At 37.3% G+C, this 19,597-nt stretch overlaps 1 protein-coding gene across 3 annotated transcripts in view; it reads right to left on the bottom strand.

Moving 5' to 3' along the window:
- ATP10A (ATPase phospholipid transporting 10A (putative)) overlaps positions 1-19,597 on the bottom strand; it is a 135,374-nt gene that overhangs the window by 75,853 nt on the left and 39,924 nt on the right. The window lies entirely within an intron of this gene.

The raw sequence follows: 19,597 nt of genomic DNA, 5'->3' as shown, positions 1-19,597 counted from the left end.
ACTGATGGTATCTCCCTGTCCTACTAGGTCAGATAGGGTGGGTGCGCTCCAGGTTCCCTCCCTTAAGTGTTGCCACCTTGGAGGCATGCCTTCTTGGTGGCTGCCCCAGCCCTTGGGAATTGCCTGCCACCTGAGATCGGCAGGATCCCTACCCTTTTAGCCTTATGGAAGGCTCTTCCCCCAAGTGTTGGACTAGGATGGAGGTTGAGCTGGGAGGCTGTTTGGTCTGGTGCCTGGGGGGAAGGGTACTCCTGTCTCCATTCTTGCTTTTATGGATTGTTGTGAGCTGCCTAGAGTCATTATATGAGATAGGGGGCCATATAAATCCTGCAAGTAAATAAATGGCCATATAACCTGGGGGAAGGGAGGGAGGAGGGATGGAAAGTGAAATATAGGAATAAGGAAGAATGGCAGGAAAGGTAGAAAAAATCCAGAGTCTTGCAGTTTAGAGTTTACTTCATCACATGCATGAATATTATCCTTCATTAGCAAGTATGGGAGGTGATGTAAGGATGATTGCTAACAATGAAAGAGAAATTAAATGCAAGAATTACCAATAAGACAATTACATTAACTTAAACGGTAGTGTCACAACAATCTGAAGCAAGTCACTGTTATCAAACCAAAATGGAGGCCAAAATGAAGACCAGACATAGAACCTGTGTTTGCATAACACTGAACCACAATTCATTTTAGCTTATCGAATTCTGAAAAACCAGTCACGCTGTGAATTTATTGTTCAGTTTTGTATGAACTCAAAAAAAGAAAAAAGAATAGTGTGTGTGTGTATGATTCAATACTCCATAGTTATTAATCATACAAAAGGGAGCACCACCACTAAATCTCAAGTAGGCTTGTTTTTTGTTTTTGTTTTTTTATTCAAGAAAGCAGGAAGCCCTTTTTGACTCCTTCATGCTTAGGAGAATTCAATTACTGTCTGACTGGGCTGCGCCAATTCAGTCAGAATATTTTTCTACTATGAGATTGAAGTTACATGTCTCATAAAATGGGCAGTGTCTAGCAGTTCCTAGGCCACCCATTTAATCAACTGCTGTTTCCCCTACTTTTTTGATGATGGATCAATCCCACTCTGAATGATTCCAGAGTCCTTTCTGATTCCTTTTGCATTCTGGTATCAGCAGACTAAGCTTAAGGGTTGAAGAAAATTAAATAAGTATTGCTGATACATTATCGGGTGTGGACAAGCTCTGTGTTTCTTATATATGTCTAAGTTAAAAAATTCCTCTGCTAAAGAAATTAAATCACTATTTGATCTGTGAAATACATGATGAGAAACATGGGGATATAAAGTGAATTATTGCTGCGGTGACTGAAATACTAAAGATTGCAAGTCAGGATGAGCATTAATCTCTGTGAGAAAATTTCACTGAAGTTAGGTAATACAATAAAAGAATTTCATTTTAAGCTTGACCATCATATTTTCTTAAAACATAGCTAAGATTCAAGAAGCCACTTCGGTCTCAGAAAAGAAATTTCTAAAGTTAGCATTAGTTCATGGACAGTAAGAGAAGGCAGCAAAGTTCCAGGCTGTATTTATGTTCATATTTCTATGGAAGCATATAGTTTATTTATGAATCAGTTATGAAGGACAACAAAATAGGCTCCAGCAATTGCATTGAGCCTTTTCCCCAAAAAAGAAATAGAAGTCACACGTTTCAGACTTATGTGTAATTCTGCTGTTCTCAACCAAAAGAAAAGAAAAGAAAAGAGGATGGAATATGACACTGACAATAGGATTCAATTTGTTTGGAATTTCAGCTTTCAATCATCATCATCATCATGAGGATGATTCTAGCCCTTACAACTTCAGAAACAGACCTGAATATGTTTAAGAAACAGTAACTGAATCTCAGATACAGGAAAAGTGGCTAAATAAGATTTCAATCAATCATAGATATATACAAAAGCTGCTGTGTAATAGCAGAATTGTGCAAAAACAGGGAAAACCTCTAATGTTATTAAACATTTATACAAGAAAGATATATCATGATTTACCTGATGCAGAATTTATTCATGTGGGGGAAAATCTGATTAATTCAAAAATTCAGTAAAATATTTGTAATATTTGAAAAATAATTCATACCTCTCAGCTTTAACTTACTGTCTGTATATTTTGCATATAATATTCTTCTACCTCACTGCTTATATTTTTAATCTCTCTCTCTCCATACAATGAATGAATGGAGCCTTATACCATAGGTAGAAGCTTTCTTGTACCAGAACATTTTTTGTTGTTTCTGTCACTGTTTGAATATGGCTATCAATCGTTATTGTAACAATCTTCCAAACTTTTCTCATCTGAAAAGTGTTTGAGAACAGCCACAATGCATCAGCAGGATTGTCGGTATCAGATTATTATCACATGTAAGTCATGATGAGTATAATTGCTGCTAGTAGTTTGACCTTTAGGCTGATCCAAGCTAGAAAGGATCAGAGAAATTTAGACTAGAGCTCTAACAATAGTGCCATACATTTTTTTTCAAAAGGAGAAGCAAAGTTCTGTGGTCAACTTCCTTATGAAGTGCCTAGGAGAACAGAATTTTCCTGAGAGTTATTTTAAGGTTCTAGCATTCCTACTCTTTCTTCAACAACTTTGAATTGATATAATTCCATATAAGGACAACATGCAAATAGTCCTGAATATGAAATAGAGATGATTGAGCTAAAAATATACTATCAAAAATGTACTTGGGCATAAATCACAAAGCTGGAGTCACCATGGGCGTTCTGCTAAAAATGCAGACAAAGATCTCTTGTGGAAAAATGATATTCTTAGGCTTTTTATGTTCCCTTTAAATTTGCTAAGTAATTCATTTTCTCTATAGAACTTTTGCACATTTTGTACTTTAAGAGTGTTAATGTGCTATTGAATATCATTTCGTTTATAGAGCTTTGAATGCCCAGGACATATTTTTTTCTTGGTTGAAATAGGAAATACTGTTTAGTCTTAAAATTGAAAAAATATGTTTGCTCTAGTTTTTGTTACTGGCCAAGATCACATTCTCTTTCAGAAATTAGGACTTGGGCAGAATAAATAAAAGTTCTTGTCCCTCATACTCAGCAAGAACTTTTTAATGAGAATTTACCTAATTTTAACTGACTGAATTTATATATAAATGTTTTATATACTGATATCCATTTTCCTGAATTTTGAAATCCAGTTCATAACCCAAAACATTTTTAGAAAACTATGAACCAAAAATTCCAGACAGGCAATACAAATATCAGGAAAAAAATAGTATAAAAGTCACATTTTAAGAGAAACACACATGGCAATCCCTAAATACATGCATACAAATGAACTTTTAAAAATGGAAATGAGATGGAACAAAATTATGGTTAAGAAAAATAAGAAAATGCAAATGTCTTCTAAGAAGAGAAAAAAATGGTTAAAAACAATTCCCAAAGGAAAAGTTTAAAACATTCTGCCACGCACACGTTGTTTTGTAATGTGGATAAAAAATACATAATATGCTTTCAGTAGCTATATCAAGACCTGCCTTGAATGTTTAGTGTTTTCAGTATCGCATGCATAGGGCCATTCGACATACAATATGATCCAATTTGAAGGGGTGGGCTAAATGAGCAATGTGACATCACAGTCAAACACCATGATTTTTATTCTTGTTTCCAATGTTGGGATGAAAGTCTAAAAAGGCAGGGTTTGCATTGTGATGTTGCCACACACTATTCACCTTTCCTGTTCTTGTGGCTAGCTGCAGATGACTATGTATCTACTCCATGTTAACTTTCTATATTCCTACATGCTCAGTAGCTATCATGATCAGCCAGCCTTTACAGCAGGAAGACGCTTAGACAAAGTGAAAATGATTCAGATTCTAAATGGCAACGTGTCAAAGCACTTCATTTCATAGGTAATTTTTTTAAAAAACAATTCATTACCTCCTATTCACATTCTTGTGATGGTAAACATAAATTTATACTAGAACCGTGTTGTTTCAACTGAACGTACACATTATAGATTTTCTCCCTCATATACATCAAAGGCATATTGGGCTGATCCATATTTACCCTTCAGCAATGATTAATAAAGAATTAAGAATTTTTCTTTTCTGTTTTAGACTTAGCAGAGGTCAAAACTGAAAGAAACCAAGTTCTGAAATCAGGATGCGAAGTTGACATTTTCATCAACTTATAATGAGAAGCAACTATCTAGTTCAGGTTTTGGATGTAAAGCTAAATTGCATTGAATTTAATGTGGAAGGAAAATCTTCCACAGTTCACCAGAAAAAGAGTGACTACAAAATTATTAACCACTGCTTAATTGGTTGGAATCAGGCAATGTATGATATCAATTCAACATGCACACATATACAGAGCAATTGTATATTCTACAACTGCATGCAATATGCAACAATTTCCATAACTAAAAACAAGTGCTTTGTCTGAAAGCTTTCCTGGCAATTAAATATTTGCTTCTCTTCAGGAAACCATTCTAATTCCCTGAATTATTTATTAGTGTCCCTAATATTACTTATTACTGCTACAATTGAAAAAACAGCTAATTCATGGTTGCTATGTCCAATTTCCCTTGATAAAGAAAGGCCTTTACATTCCATTTAAATGTGCTCGCCAACATTGGGAATGTTTACATGATTTTAAAAGATCTCAATGGATTATGTAGCATCAAGTTGGTGTTGATTCTGAGCCACCACATAGAGCTTTTCCAGGATGATCTCTCCCAACAATGCACATATTGCTACGGTAAATAAGTCCATCCACCTCTCTGCCGGTTGTCCTCTTCTCTTTCCTTCTATCTTTCTCAACATTATAGACTTCTCAAGGGAGTTGGGTCGTAGCACAGAAGATGTTACCTAGCCGGGTAATGAAATGTTTGCAAGAAAACAACCAAGCTCAGAGAACCCCAAGGACTCCACAGTTCAACCCTGAGCTACGCATATTCGCTTCTATTGGTAGGATAATGTGTCCAAAATATGTAAGTTTGGTCATTTGTGCCTCAAGTGAGAATTCTGGATTGATTTGTTCTATGATCCTAGAGTGGAGTGACAGAAATTGATAAGTTGTTCTCTTGCATTTTTTTGCTTGCCAGGCTATATCATTCAACCACATTTCCTCCCTACTACTACCTACTTTAGCATTCCAGTCTCCAACCACAAGCAGCATTAGCTGGCTTGCACGCTCTGTCTATGTCATATTAAGCTTGTCCATAAAAGTGTCAACTTCCTCTTCCTCTGAATCAATAGCTGAAGTATAAATGTGAATAACTACATATTAAAAGGTTATCAGAAAGATCCAATTGTACTGTTGGATACTGTACTCACTATACCCTTCATACTGTACTCACACTGAGTACTGTACTCATACTGTACTCACTATGCCCTTCCTAACTATAAAAGCAACACTGTTCCTTCTTTATTTTCATGTCCTGAATAGCAAACAGTATGATATTTTGACTGAAAGTGTCCAATTTCAATCCATTTCAATTTGCTGATGCCTAAGAAGTTAATGTGTAGCTGACTCATTTCATCTTTCACTGTGTGAAATTTCTTCACGTTCATGCTTCTACATTCCACGTTCTTGCTGTAATTCTGTCTTTGCAGCTTCAGTTTTTCTTGTCCTGCATGGCAACATCAGCAACTAGATATCCTGAAAGTTTTAATCAGCCATGTCATAAACATCATTAGTATTTGTAAAGATCTTCAGTTCTTCCTTAGTAGCATGAGCACCATCCAACCTCAAGGGCCCATCATCCGGCACTATATTGCCAATCATTTTGCATTTTCTATCCATGCGGTTTTCCTGAAAATGCAGGAGTGGTTTACATTACCTTCTCCCATGCAATATGAAACAATCCCTTTGCAATTCTTACTAAAATGATCAACTGCCTCCAGCATCTTCCTATATTGTTGCTGCTGAATACAGATGCCGGCTTGATTTAGTTGAGCAGCTGGGATGACCTTCACACCTTGGGTGACCTTGTTGGGAATATATACTCTAGACATACACTGCCAGTGTTCTTCACCCCAGGAACCCTCTTCCAGCACCACCACTATGAGGCAGCACAGCAGGACTTGGGGGTGGGTAGGATAAAAGATGCTATAAATTTTATATTACTGGTTGATATTCCCCTTAAATGTCATGGAGAATGTTTGACACTATTCAAAATAAAAACGGAAGTGAGTTTCTGAACCCACCCATACATTGCCTGTTTGATAGGTTTTGAAGCAAAATGGTTTTTATTTCAACAGAGGCCAAATTCTTTGTTCTTCCACCCAAGGAAAATAAATACTGATGATAGTGGCCTTCAAAATTAGAACAGTGGCCTGAAAAGCAAGTTGCAAGAAAGACAATGGGGAAGGGTGTAATTGTTAAAAACAATAAGGGCATTACTTGAAAGACTTCATATCTTGGATTCAAATCAGATCACTTCAAATAATATAGGAAAGAGTCAGAAACAATTACACCATCAAGTCTGCAATCTGAAGCACACTTAATTGAAAGTCTGTTTCCTGTAATAAATGGGACTTTCTTTCAAGAAAATATCATTAGAATGTAGGTGTTAACTCAAGGAAATTAATTCCAAAAATTCTGCAGACAGAAAAAAAAAACAATTATTAATTAGGCAGTGAAAAATCCTGCAGCTTGTAATATTGGTAGCTCACAGAAAGCTCACTCCCTACTAGGTTTCTATATTCAAATCATAACTTTCAAGTTTACTCATTTTTTATAACTGAAGATTAGTTTTAGGAGCTACACGTTAGTTTTAGGATCTACACATTCACACAGTTCTGTAATTCACATCCTGGCTCCACAATACACTGCTCACTTTGCATGTTAGATGTTTTCTTACCATAATAGAAGCTATTTAACTTTCTATAAGTTTGAAATCAATGAAGAGGATAGATTCTAGTAAAACGTATGGAGGAAAAAACCCCCCTTCTTATTCTCTAAATATACATTTCTGGCTGCAGTTGCAGCCTTCCTCTTAATAGCCTCTTTCCTTATTCCCAAAAGCTTCTGGAGATGAGTGAGCTTGCCTGGACTGACCTCAGATGGGCCTCCAAATAAGCCAAGCTATTACTGTGCTGAAATCAGGAAATAGCTGGAATGATTTCCAAGGCAATGGGAATTCAACATGAGCCTCCAACTCTCTGTCTTTCCCATACAAACATCCCCTAAAATACATCCATCTGCTCCAGAACCAACTTGGGTGCTCCACACAGAAGGACAAATCATAGCAAACAAAAAGGAAGGTGATTTTGCTTCATTTTCAGGCTAGGAAATTTTCTATCAGCTGTTGTCAGTAATCTTGGGAAAATAACATTTCATTAAGGCACCAGATATGGAGAAATCTCTCTACTTTCCCTTCTTTCTTCCTGTTTGCCTTCACGATCAGAGCCCCAGAAGTATAAGACAGATAGGATGGGATGAGAAGGAATGATGAATTAGAGGATGGGGGGAACATTGGAAGCTGGATAGAAAAGCAACTTTTCTCCAACTTGAATTAAACTCTAAGCTGGGGGTATAACGCTCATCTCAAATTTGAGGAAACTATTGTGTCCTGGTATACCCCCAAGCACTAAAAGGATTTTTTTCCCCAAGTGATACATAGGTCCACTTGCTGGAGCATATATTTATGTCAAAAGAAGCACTTGAATGTAATTTTATAGCTTTTTTCCTAATTTTTCTTAATTACCCCACTACTGCATTCCAAATGCAGATTAATTATGAATAAATGCAATAAATATAGGGGGGTTATACATATATATGCTTATTTTATTTATCTAATTTTTTTAAAGTTATTTTTTCCTAATTGTGAAATCTTTCCAAGGAAGTTCTTTGACCTCTGAGTCAAAAAATGTCTTTAAAATAGTCCAACTGATGCTGCAAGGATCCCTATCACCATAATAGTCTATTCCAGTTAAGAAAGCACAAAGGTATGCTTGAATAAACACTGAGAAGAAGCTATAATATAATCATCACATAAATCTAGATGTTCTAAAATAGATTCAGGGTTGTGGTGAAAAGAAGAAAGTTGGGCCAATAGATGAGGTATGACATGTTTAAGGAAGGAATGGTAGAGGAAGTTACAATCTACATAATATCAATTATATTTCTTCATCCCAACGTAAGCTAAAACTGACTCTGAATCTATGATTCATGAATAAACTTACAATCTGTTGCTAATCTTATGAAGACTTGCAATGGAAAAGGCAAAACCCACAACAGACAAGCCAAAGGTTACTAATCCATCAACATTAAACTGAGAATATATTTTATTATTTTTAAAAAACCTTTTCATTGGTTGGAATCAGAGAGTCATAGCATGTGTGGGTTTAGAGATCTTCTAATCCAACTCCCTTAATTAACTTAATTAATTAAACCCTTTCTGACACAGGGCCATCCAGCCATCTTTTATAGCCCAAGCAATGCCCATCTTTTGCAGCTTAAGCATGCCCATGGATCTAGAAACCTAGATGATGATCTCCCCTAGCTTAGTTGCATGTGCAAAGTTGTTAAGCACCCCTTTCCAGTCCAACCTCTAGGTCATTTATAAAGACAATGAAGGGCATTCAGCTGAAGACAGAACTCTGAGGATCCTCTCAATATTCAGTGAAGGATGATGCAGAAGGATTTACAAGTATGATTTGCATCCAGTTATTCAACCAAGTTGCAATCCCTGCCCTGCTCCCAAAATAACTTCAAGCCTATATTGATTCTTTTTATCAAAAATATCATGAGACACATTATCAAATGCTTCATTGAGATCAACGTATATGTACATTGATACTGTGCCTTTAGTCTACCAAATTAGTCATGCTGCCATAAAAGGAACTATTTATTTTGACAAATCCTTGCAGGTTTGGCAATTACAACTTTCTTTTCTAAATGCTTGCAGACAAGCTGCTTGACAATGTGTCCCAGGTCCTTCCTCAGTATAGTTTCTACTTCCCATATTTGAATACTGAGACTGTTTTTCTCCAGTCTTCTAGCATCTCTTCACTTCTTCAGAAGTTTTCAAAGTTAGCATTTCTGAGGTCACTTCTGCCACTTCCTTCAGTACCTTGGGATGTAATTCATCTGGTCCCAGAGACCTGCATTCATTTAAGATAGCAAAATGAGTTCTTTCTATGCCTTTAGCAGTCCTGAACTCCCCTTCCCTTGCTTTAATCATGTTAGGAAGCACTTTCTTGATGTAAAATGATGTAAAAAAAGCTCAGAAACAATTCCTCCATCTTCCTCATGCTACTGAACAACAGCCTCCTTGACTCTATTATCTGGGATGCACCCTGCACAAAAGCCTTCATATTACTGTACAGCATGCAGTACTTGGGATTCCTTGCCAGCCTTATCTTATTCTGAACTTTAACTTTTCTAACTCCATACCCACAGGCTCAAACTAATATCTTGTTACATCCTGTTAGGTATCAGCCCTTGCTTCCATTTCTTGTGAATCTCCTTTTTCATTTTTTATCTTGTCAGGGGGCTTGCGTTTCATCCTCACAGGTTCCTCCCATAAAGCTTTCTCCATTTTTCCGTCTCATGGGAATGGCTTATATCCATGCTTTCAGTATTTCATTTCCATGATCCCTCTTGGGCTTGCTTATTCATTTTTGACTTCAAGTGATGATATGCTTCCCAACCTTTGCCTGGGTTCATGAAAACCTGGAGTCCAAGAGTCTTGGAAAAGTCCAAGCTGACTTTTCTTAGCCTTTCCTGTCATTGTTATCTTTAACTCTAGTATGACATGGTTGGTTTTCTCTAAGATGCCTGACATCTTTAATCCATCAATCAGTTCTCCTCTATTGGACAGAATTAGGTCCAGGAAAATTTACCACCTTGTTTCTTCTGAAAAATTAAAATGCACCAAGAGAGGTCAGAAATCTGTTGCACCTTCCACTCCTGAGTTAGTTTTCCTGCAGCTATCAGGGCAGTTAACGCCTGCCTTCTTGAGAACCTGCTGAATAGATTTTAGAAAGCCTGAATAGATTTAGAAAGCCTTTCTAAAGACAAAGTTAGGAGAAATATAAGCAAATCAGTTTTCATTTACATTTTAACCCATCAAGCCAACTAGGTATATGTATAATAAAATGCCTCTTTCTAACTGCTTTCTGAATCTCTGAAAGTGCTAATTTTCCTTTTGTAAAGCCCGATGATTTCATTGAGCTGAGAAAACCTCATCCTCAAAAGCTGGTTGACTCTTTAAAAAAATAAAAATAAAGCATTTGTTGTCTTTTTTCATTATTACTTTCGTGGGGGCTATGCTACAATTTACAAAACTAACTATCCTGTCTTGGATGGGCCATCACAGTTGTTCACTCATAAAAAATACTAGAGTCCTGGGGGAGAAGGGGATCAGCCAAGAAATTGTGCTGAAGTAGAGCCCCTGACTTGAGCAGTGTTGTAGGGAGTAGTGGGAGGGGGAGGATAAAAAGGAGGAGAAAGAAGAAGAAAAAGAACATGTTATTGGAAAATAACTTCCAATATTTATACTATAGAACATTACCATCATTTTAATGCAGTCCTTGAACATATTTTTTTTAAAAAACCCAAGCAGAATAATTCTGAATTCTGCTCTTGTAGGCTAATGCCAGGCTATCAGAAGCTGGTTCAAAGCATAAGGAAATGTTGCTTATCCTAAGATGCAATCATGGTATTAGCACAACTTTAGTTTTTGGAAGATCAAATAAGCTTTGGGACTAAATTTCGTTTCTCATTTTGAGCCTTTCTGGGCATGTGTACCTTGTTTTATAGGCAGGAACATTTCTATAACTATCCTACATAGCTATGGATAATGAAATCAAGCATATTTTCAAAATATTCTGTTTCTCAATACTAGTCCCCAAACACATTCTGTAGTTAGTAAATGAAGCCTCAAAGTGAAGGGTTGTTTCACATGTCCCTTGTCCTGAAAGTTCACATTTGAGTTTATATTGAGAAGTTAAATCCAGCTTGGTTCAGCAGTTTCACTGGCCCCTTTCTAGAGGAAGATGCTACTTTCATAGGCCATATAAAACTGGAACTGATGGAGACGTGTTTTCAATACCACCCATATTTCCTTCCTTCCTTCCTTCCTTCCTTCCTTCCTTCCTTCCTTCCTTCCTTCCTTCCTTCCTTCCTTCCTTCCTTCCTTCCTTCCTTCCTTCCTTCCTTCCTTCCTTCCTTCCTTTTGTTTTTGTAAAAAACATATTACCTAATAAAGAGTTCCTGAAACTCAGTAACACACAGTATTTTGTAAATCTTCATTTGGCTTAATTAACTCAACATAGATTCTTCCCAGAACTGACCTTGATTTTTAAATGTAAGACTGTCTATCCACAGTACACAAAACATACTCTGCATTCAGTAGTGAATGAATGGAAGTCACAGCCTTCCTCAGCTTCCCCACATGTACAGTTTACATAATGGGGCTGAATGGTAGCAGTCTCTTTGATTTCTTTAATTATCCTCTTGGTAAATCCAGTATTTATATGGAAACTTCCTACTGATGGCAACAGACAACACAGGAAGGGGGGGGGGGAAACCTTAAAAAGTAAGGTCTAGCTTGCTATTGCTGGACTGCCAATTCCTTCTCACCCATCCTGTCTGTCCAATATAATCACTTTCATCCCTGTTTGCACACAGGGATCCCATGCCTGCTATCTACTTAGATAACAGGGCCACATGCCATTTCTCCACAACCTGTGAGAAGCTGCTGCTTCCTTTGTGGTATTGTGTATCTCATCCTTTTCCAGAACTCTACAGCAAATCCAGAGCAAATTGCCTTGACGATGCCAAGAAGGCATGGTTCACTCCCGGTAACATCAGGCCAAGGAAGTTATAGTGACACCAACTAGACCAGTGTTTCTCAACCATGGCAACTTTAACATGTGTGGACTTCAGCTCCCAGAATTCCCCAGTTGCCAAGGTTGAGAAACAGTGAACTAGACTAACAAGAAACACTTTTCCAGGAGCTGGGAATAATACTTTTTGTACAAGGCCTACAAAAAGTCTCAACCAGGATTCTTTTGACTGCTGTCCAATATACAAAAGCTGTAGTTCTTTTTTTTTTTCCCCAAAGCAAATCTTATATTGAGTGAAGCTATCACTCCTGAATACAATAAAGGCAAAACATCTTTAACAAGACCAACATATAATAAATTCTTAGACTATTCCAAGAATTACAGACTTGATTTCCAAAGTAAGGAGAAAAAAAAAAAGTACTGTATCCACTGTAAGCAGCCACATTAATGGATTGAATAATGCCATCAGATTTCTAGAACTGGTGAGGCATTTTGGGATATAAACCTATTCACTGGGGGTTAAGACTCATTAAGATTAATAGAACTTCTAAGTCAACATAAAATTCAGCCTAAATCACTTTTTGTTGTTTTCATGAGCTGTGATTTAAAACCAAAGAGAGCAAATAGTTCTTATACTTCTTTGCAGCTAACAGGCAAGAAAGAGAGAAGGAACTCCGCAAGATTTGGTTCAAAGCATTCAGTATTCAATAACAGTGTCTTATAAAACTGTAAGTTTTTTTTATACATCTCCCAAATGGACTATTGTAACACGCTCTATATTGAGCTGCCCTTGAAAAATACCTGGAAGCCTCAGCTGGTGCAAAATGTGGTGGTGTGGGCAGTTATTTGTGCTCCTAGAACTGCATGTTGTACCTCTGCTCCATGAGCTGCACTGGTTGCCAGTTTGCTTCCAGGTTCAATTCAAGGTGCTGGTTTTGACTTTTAAAGCCTGGCATGGCACAGGTCCAGGTTATTTGAGGGACTGCCTCTTGTCGATTACATCTACTCATCCTATCAGAATCAGCAGGAGGGGCATGCTACAGGTCCCATCTGCTAAAGAGTTCCATCTGATGGGACTCAGGAGGTGAGCTTTCTCTGCTGTAGCACCTGCCCTGCGGAACATCATCCCCCCCAAGGTGAGATTGGCCCCGATCCTACTGATTTTCCAGAAATCTCTTAAAACTTGGTTTTGTCAGCAAGCTTCATTGTATGTAGGATCTTGAAGGCACTTTCCCATGGATTTAGTTATATTTATGTTTAATGGTTTAATGATTTTTAAGGTTTTATTTTTAATGGTTCTGTTTTTATTGTACTGCCCAGAGTCACACTTGTGAGATGGGTGGCTATATAAATTTGATAAGTAAGTAAGTAAGTAAATAAATAAGAAATATGTAATTTCTTTTCTTTAGATTTAATAGCTGCCATAGGATTATGGTGCCAATTTTTAACTTTATGGATCAACGCTTGTTTCAATGCCACAGGAGTATGAATGTAGAGTGAAGTAAATAGCCTCAAGCCACTGAAAATCTGAAGGTGTTTTTCACCCCTAAATGTTTTTCAGGGGCAAAAGACAAGGACTTTGTTATAATAAGATGGAATTATAGATATATTTCAATTCACATGGAAAGAAATTTGAAAGATTGCACTGGACAGGCAAGTACTTTGCATATGGGATCATCTGCAGGAAGAGAAGTCACAGGTGCAATGTTGTGGAGTGGGGGAGATAATCTGTAGTTCCATGTTTCATTTCCCTACTTTCATAAGAATCACTTGGGGCTAAGGAAGTACCATTAATGTGATGTTGCTTCATTGGTCAGATACATTTTCAAAAAGGGTGTTTTAAAATATTTATTTATTTGTTTGTTTATCAATCCTATTTATATAGCCGCAAGGTGACTCTGGGTGGCATACAACAATTAAAAAATAAATGCATAAAAAACTGTAAAAACATACAAAACAAGAGGGGATAAAATTAATAAGGGACCCATTGTAAAAATCTCCCCTGGGAGCCCCAGGACTGATCTGTAATTTCAGTATTCTAAACTTTTGTTGTGCTGGAAATCCATGCTTTGGAACTCATCACTAAAAACCAAACTACTTTATACCAAATTAAATAACTCATCCATCTGTAGCTTGGCACTGTTTGACCAGAACCTTTGGTTCTCCAGATGCTCTTGGGCCACTCTCATCAGATTAGCTAATGGTGGCAGGAGCTGAGTTCACTAGTGAAGGCCACAAATAGGGCATACCTAGGTTGACATCGTCTCTCCAAAATTTCAGGGAGAGATCATTCCCGGCTGGAGATGTCAGCGACTGGACTTGCCAACTTTTGCATGCAAGCATAAGACCTTTTGTTGAGCTACAGCTCTTCCACTAGATGGCATTCAAGATCCCTTCATCAGCCATCTTCTTCCCTTCTCTATTTTAGTGCTCCTTCTGTTTTATTTTCACATTTAGTTGTAGCTAAACATTTCAATGCTTCCCATCCTGCCCCACCTGCTACATACATTAGATAGCAAGTCAACCCATGCTGGTTAAAAAAAAAGTGCTTATTTGTACCAAGGATTTGTTTATTCCTTACCCACAAAGTACTCTTGGTTAGTTCCATTTCCCTAATGCAGCCTTGAGAATCCACACACATGACTTTTTGTTCTGGTTCCTCTTTTAGAACTAAAGATTTCTGCTCTAAAGGCATATTCATTGAGAACTCATGACTCTCAGGCTCATCCAGGAGGACATGGGCAATACTTGCACCAAAAAATTTAGAGCCATATATCTAAAACTTTTTGTTTTTAATATTTAAACCCATTTCTTTTCACTGTAGTGTCCTTAACATTTTCTTTCATTGTTATATCTTTCCTCACTGATTCACATATGCACATTGATGTACAAATTCACACTGATTCATGCATTCATATATATTACATCATTTCTTGCCACTTGCCTATTAGTAACTTTCAGGCTGTTAAATATGGAAAATGAAAGTTTCAAATCTCTTCTCAGAATCATCCAAACTAGTAGTCATCAACACATCTGTGGTACTGAATCCTGCAAGTTAGTTAAGCATTCCATTAAGAAAGACATACTTCTGTGTAACCTGAACCTGTTGCAGATCAACTCTGGAAAGCTGTCTGGTTTCATTTTACATTAATCATCACATGAACCCTTCTGGTAAACTGGCTCCCTCAATGCAGCTCAAATGATTTCACTTCCTGCAATCATCCACATGGTCATTGTGGACCTACGCAGGAGGAAATCCTTCATACATAAAACTGTATTTTAGCTTCCATGCAGTCTAAGATTTGTATTATCAAAACCCTTTCTTGCACTGAAATCATCATGTTACCACTGAATTGTGTTTGAGGAGGCTGATGTCTTTTGAGTTGTCAATGGGAGACAACAATTGTTAAGGTTGAAAGCAACACACAGAGTCTTCCCCAAAAATGTGCCCACCATTTTCATTTTCATCATAGAACAGGCCCCATCCTGCAAATGACACTATGTACTTTCTGCATCTGAGTCTAATAGTTAAATGTTAACTCTGGACAGTTAAGTGTTATCTGTTCAATCCCTGGCATTATTACTAAATCCATTGACAAACCCAAAGAAAAGAATGCCATGTTTGGATAATGGCATCATAATTTGAGATCTCTCTCTCTCACACACACACAGTAAGCACACCTGTGGAAGAAAAAAGACTGCATTTTATATTTCCCTTTATCAGTTTATAAGAAAATGTACTCTGTGGTCAGACAGTATATTTTGGGATGCTAGTGGCTGCCATATTTGCTTTCAGGATAAGTTTTTCCAGTATTAACTTTTGTTTAACTTGTGTTGAAATAGGAAAAATTGCTCTGACAGAATTTGGCTCTCCTTTTTTTTTTTTTTTTTAGAAAAAACCTCTCATTCAACAACTTTGAGGTTCTTTAAAATAAGAGCAGTTAAGAGCAAAGCATGCATACATCTAAGCAAAAGGTTTATAGTCCTAAATTCCAGCTGTGAGCTTTATCCATATATGTGAATGATTCACAGGGTTTAGAAAACTATTTGATTTAATAATGGAGAATTCATGCATATTTTTAACATGATAATAAGGTTATCCAACATGGCAGCTGGATTAACATAGCAGTCTAAAAATTATCAAAATGTTTGTTATCTTCTGCAAGATGCTTTGTATTTTAACAAAATATTCCAATGTCTTCAGATTTCTTCAGGTCTACACAGTCTTCTAGAACTAATTTAAAAAAAAGTTTGCAGAAATATTTGTACCTTACAAGAGTGAAGCCTTGAATATTATCAGTAAACACATCCAGAATGGATTTTGGAAGCAAATTTGGCGGTTGCATAACAAGACCTGGCTTTGATCTTCAGACCTCACATACCATCACAAACAGTAAGCTCCTACAGCAATGTATATGAATATTGTGTATATTACTTTTTTTGGATTTTGTTTTGTTATTCTGACTGACAGAATACTGCCAAGCTCTGAAACTGTTCTGGGTTCTTGCACATCTAGAACAAATTTGTCAAGAAAACTGACCCTTTGCACAGCATGTGGAACAATTTTCCAGAAAAAATAAATGTGCCAAGACAAAATTTTGTATTACAAAATCAGTAAGATGGTCATCTTCCCCCTCCCCCGCCCACTCCAGTTCTGGGAGCTTTATCAGAAATTAAACTAATGAAATATTTATTGAGGAGGAATAAGATGGTAAGAAAATAAATATTCTGCTTAATTATTATGCATCAACCTGATAATCAAGGCACTTGAGAATAAAAGAGAAACACCCATTAGTCTATATAGCAAGCTAGCTCTTAACTACACTTGAGAACTACAAGTCCTGGGATTCTCGACCACCATGTCCATTGGAGAGTATCAAGTCAGCAGAGTGACTTTAGATAGACAGATATTTCAAATACCACTACATCTGATGTACAAACTAATCTGCAAACACAAAAATAAAATCAGTAATCCATCCCTGTTGTTATTGTAATGCTCATGCTTTTTATCATGCTTTTCAGCTCAAAAGGACAGCTGCTGCTTCTGGAATGAGAAGTGATGTACTCAGGGATAGGCTATCATTAGCAAGAGTTTTTGAGAGGAAGGAAAAGCAGTCCCCAATGATACTAACACACATCAAAGGCTACAAAGAAAATCAGCCGTCTGGCATAAATCTCTTGGAGGGGAACCTCCACGTTTGAAGCAGACTAGTAAGTAGTTATTTTGAGAATAGATTGATAGGAGATACAGAAATGTAAGGTACATTAGCACTAAATGGATACTAGAGATCAATCAAAATTTGAAGCTTCTGTTCAGTGATTGTGGTTCCTCTTATCTCACTGAGAACAGTGAATATCATATGAGATTGTGTGTAGATATAATGATAGGAATACTCTGGGCCAGTCTTTCTACAAAACAAGATAAGCCCTCATTCCAGAGCTCAGTTCGGAATGGATCTATTGTGCATCTCTCCTCCACCTGTTGTGGGAAAAGCAACTATCACTTTTGCATTAGTAGTAATTACCATCACCTGCCATATATCCAAGACCCTTCCTTCCAACTAGAGTGAATGCCTCATTATAAAGGTTGTAGAAAAAAAGTGGTTGATGCAGTTTTCTAGATGCCTTATGAATTCCTCTTTGGAGCAAGGAACCAGACTTATCAGGGCATTTTCTAGGCCAAATACCTAACAACGATAGATGATTTCCCCATGTATTTATTTATCTGTCTATCTATGCAACACTTTTATACCCTTCAATTCCTAGGCTCTGAGATGCTTACAAAATTGTAAAACATAGGGTTAAAAACATCTAACCACATAAGCACTGCCTATCAACAGGTTATCACACACACACATGTGAGAAGTTAAACTAGATGTCCTTCCAAGCTTTTCAGTCAAGTCTTAATGTCTTTGGAAAGCCCAATGAAGTGGAGATTTGCTGGCTACCCAGGGGCAAGCTATTCCATAGAACTGAGACCATCACCAAGAAAGCTCATCCCTGAGGTCCCTGTAGATGACAGAGAAGGCACCATCAGCAAGCCTACTCCTCCTGATCTCACTGGGTGAGCAGATTCAACTTGGGGAAAGGAGTCTCTAGGCCTAAAGGCATGTATAGCTCTAAAGGTGACAGCCAGCAACTTGAATTGCACCTGGAACTTGACTGGCAACCAATGCAGCCTCCAAAGTTACAATGTGCTACACGGGAAGTTTCAATCTGCCCATAACTACTTGTGCAGCTGCATGCTGTACCAGCTGAATCTTCAAAATGGTCTTCAGAGGCAGCCCTGCGTGTAGAGCAAATTTTAGTAGAGCAGCCACAAGGTGACAAGCCATGCACAAAGCTTCCCAAGCCAGAGTGACCAATACTGATGCACAAAGGATCTCTTGGCAACATTCTCTACCTGATATTCCAGCAGGATATGTGAGTCCTGAGAATCCCCAGATTTTGAGCCAACTCTATTTGGGGGAGTGCGAGATGAGAACTTCTGGATTTAGTATGCCTTTGAATACAAAGCTAATCTGTCTTGCTAAGATTCAGCTTAAATCTGTTTTTTCCCATTTGCAGGCTCCAAGCACAAAGGACTATGAGCTGGGTGTCCTAGAGATTTCCTATGATGCAATTCCATGTGAAGAGGTTGAAAACAGGCAAATGTATTTGCTTTTTATACTCTATTTGTTTCAAGTGTACATATAAGAAATCAGCAAATGTAAAAACTTGATTTAACAAATACATCTCTTATACATATTAGGTCCTTGAAGATTTCAAAATGGCTGTAATGATTTTTGGGTGGGTGGGAATATGGAAATTGGCAGTAAACCATGTTCCATACATGCATTCATACATATAAAATGTATGCACAGAACTCCAAGAGGCCCCTCAGGCAGCTGTAATTATACACATATAACACATACATAGACAGGGGTAGAGAGTCTGTCTTACTTTCAAATTAAAAAGAGTAAGACCCCTTTAAGTTTTTATTGCCTAGACTGATAAAATTGGGAATAAGGACAGGCTGGAACCAGACAGAGAGAATGAATATGAATGACTTGTGTTTATGTACCATATGTGGCATAATGTGTGATGTGTTTCAGACCTTCATTTCAGGTACACATCCTATATTTTTCCCACAAAGTAATTGTGCATTTTGCTGTACGTGGGATGATCTCTTTACTCCTCTGCATATCTGGGAAGTTGTGTTTTTTTCTCTTTTTTTTTTGCTTCATTTCCAAGTTTCATTCTACTTTGTTTATAGTTTGAATATCTGAGGGAAAGTCTCTTGTCTGTGGAAAATTCCTGTTAATGTCTACTTCTTTGGAAGGAATCAGCCCTGTTAATCAGACTGAACCATTCTATTAATAGGTAAATACAGAATTTCCCACTGTGGAAAAGCAATGTTTGTTTTGTTTTGCTTTACTCAGTCCCACATCTCTCTCCTGAAGGAATCTATAAAAGAATCTGAGTTATGGACAGTTCGGCACACTGATTAAAAACTAAGCTTCAAATATATAGGCAGTGCAAATGTTCACTTGCCACCTTTCTTGTGGAATGATTTTCAGCCATTCAGTGCAAAGCTAAAAACATACTTCCCTTATACAAGGCATCTAGCAGGAGCTGCATATTTCACATTTATAAACGATAAAATAGTGAAGACCTTCCTTTTTTCCTTTCCTTCTGGAGGGTTATTCTGTACATAATAAAAAAGCAAACCATTCAGGGTGGAGCTTCTCGCCAAAGACCTCAACTGTGGAGAATTGCCTGGGGAAATGCTACGGTATGCTTGGATTCAACAGGAGTACTGATTGCTTACA

Source organism: Python bivittatus, unplaced genomic scaffold (assembly GCF_059951505.1).
Source record: "Python bivittatus isolate LINGU-HERP-01145 unplaced genomic scaffold, Pbiv_v1 ctg000350_np1212, whole genome shotgun sequence".
In the NCBI taxonomy this organism is placed as follows: Eukaryota; Metazoa; Chordata; class Lepidosauria; order Squamata; family Pythonidae; genus Python; species Python bivittatus.
This window is presented reverse-complemented; position numbering and strand designations above follow the sequence as displayed.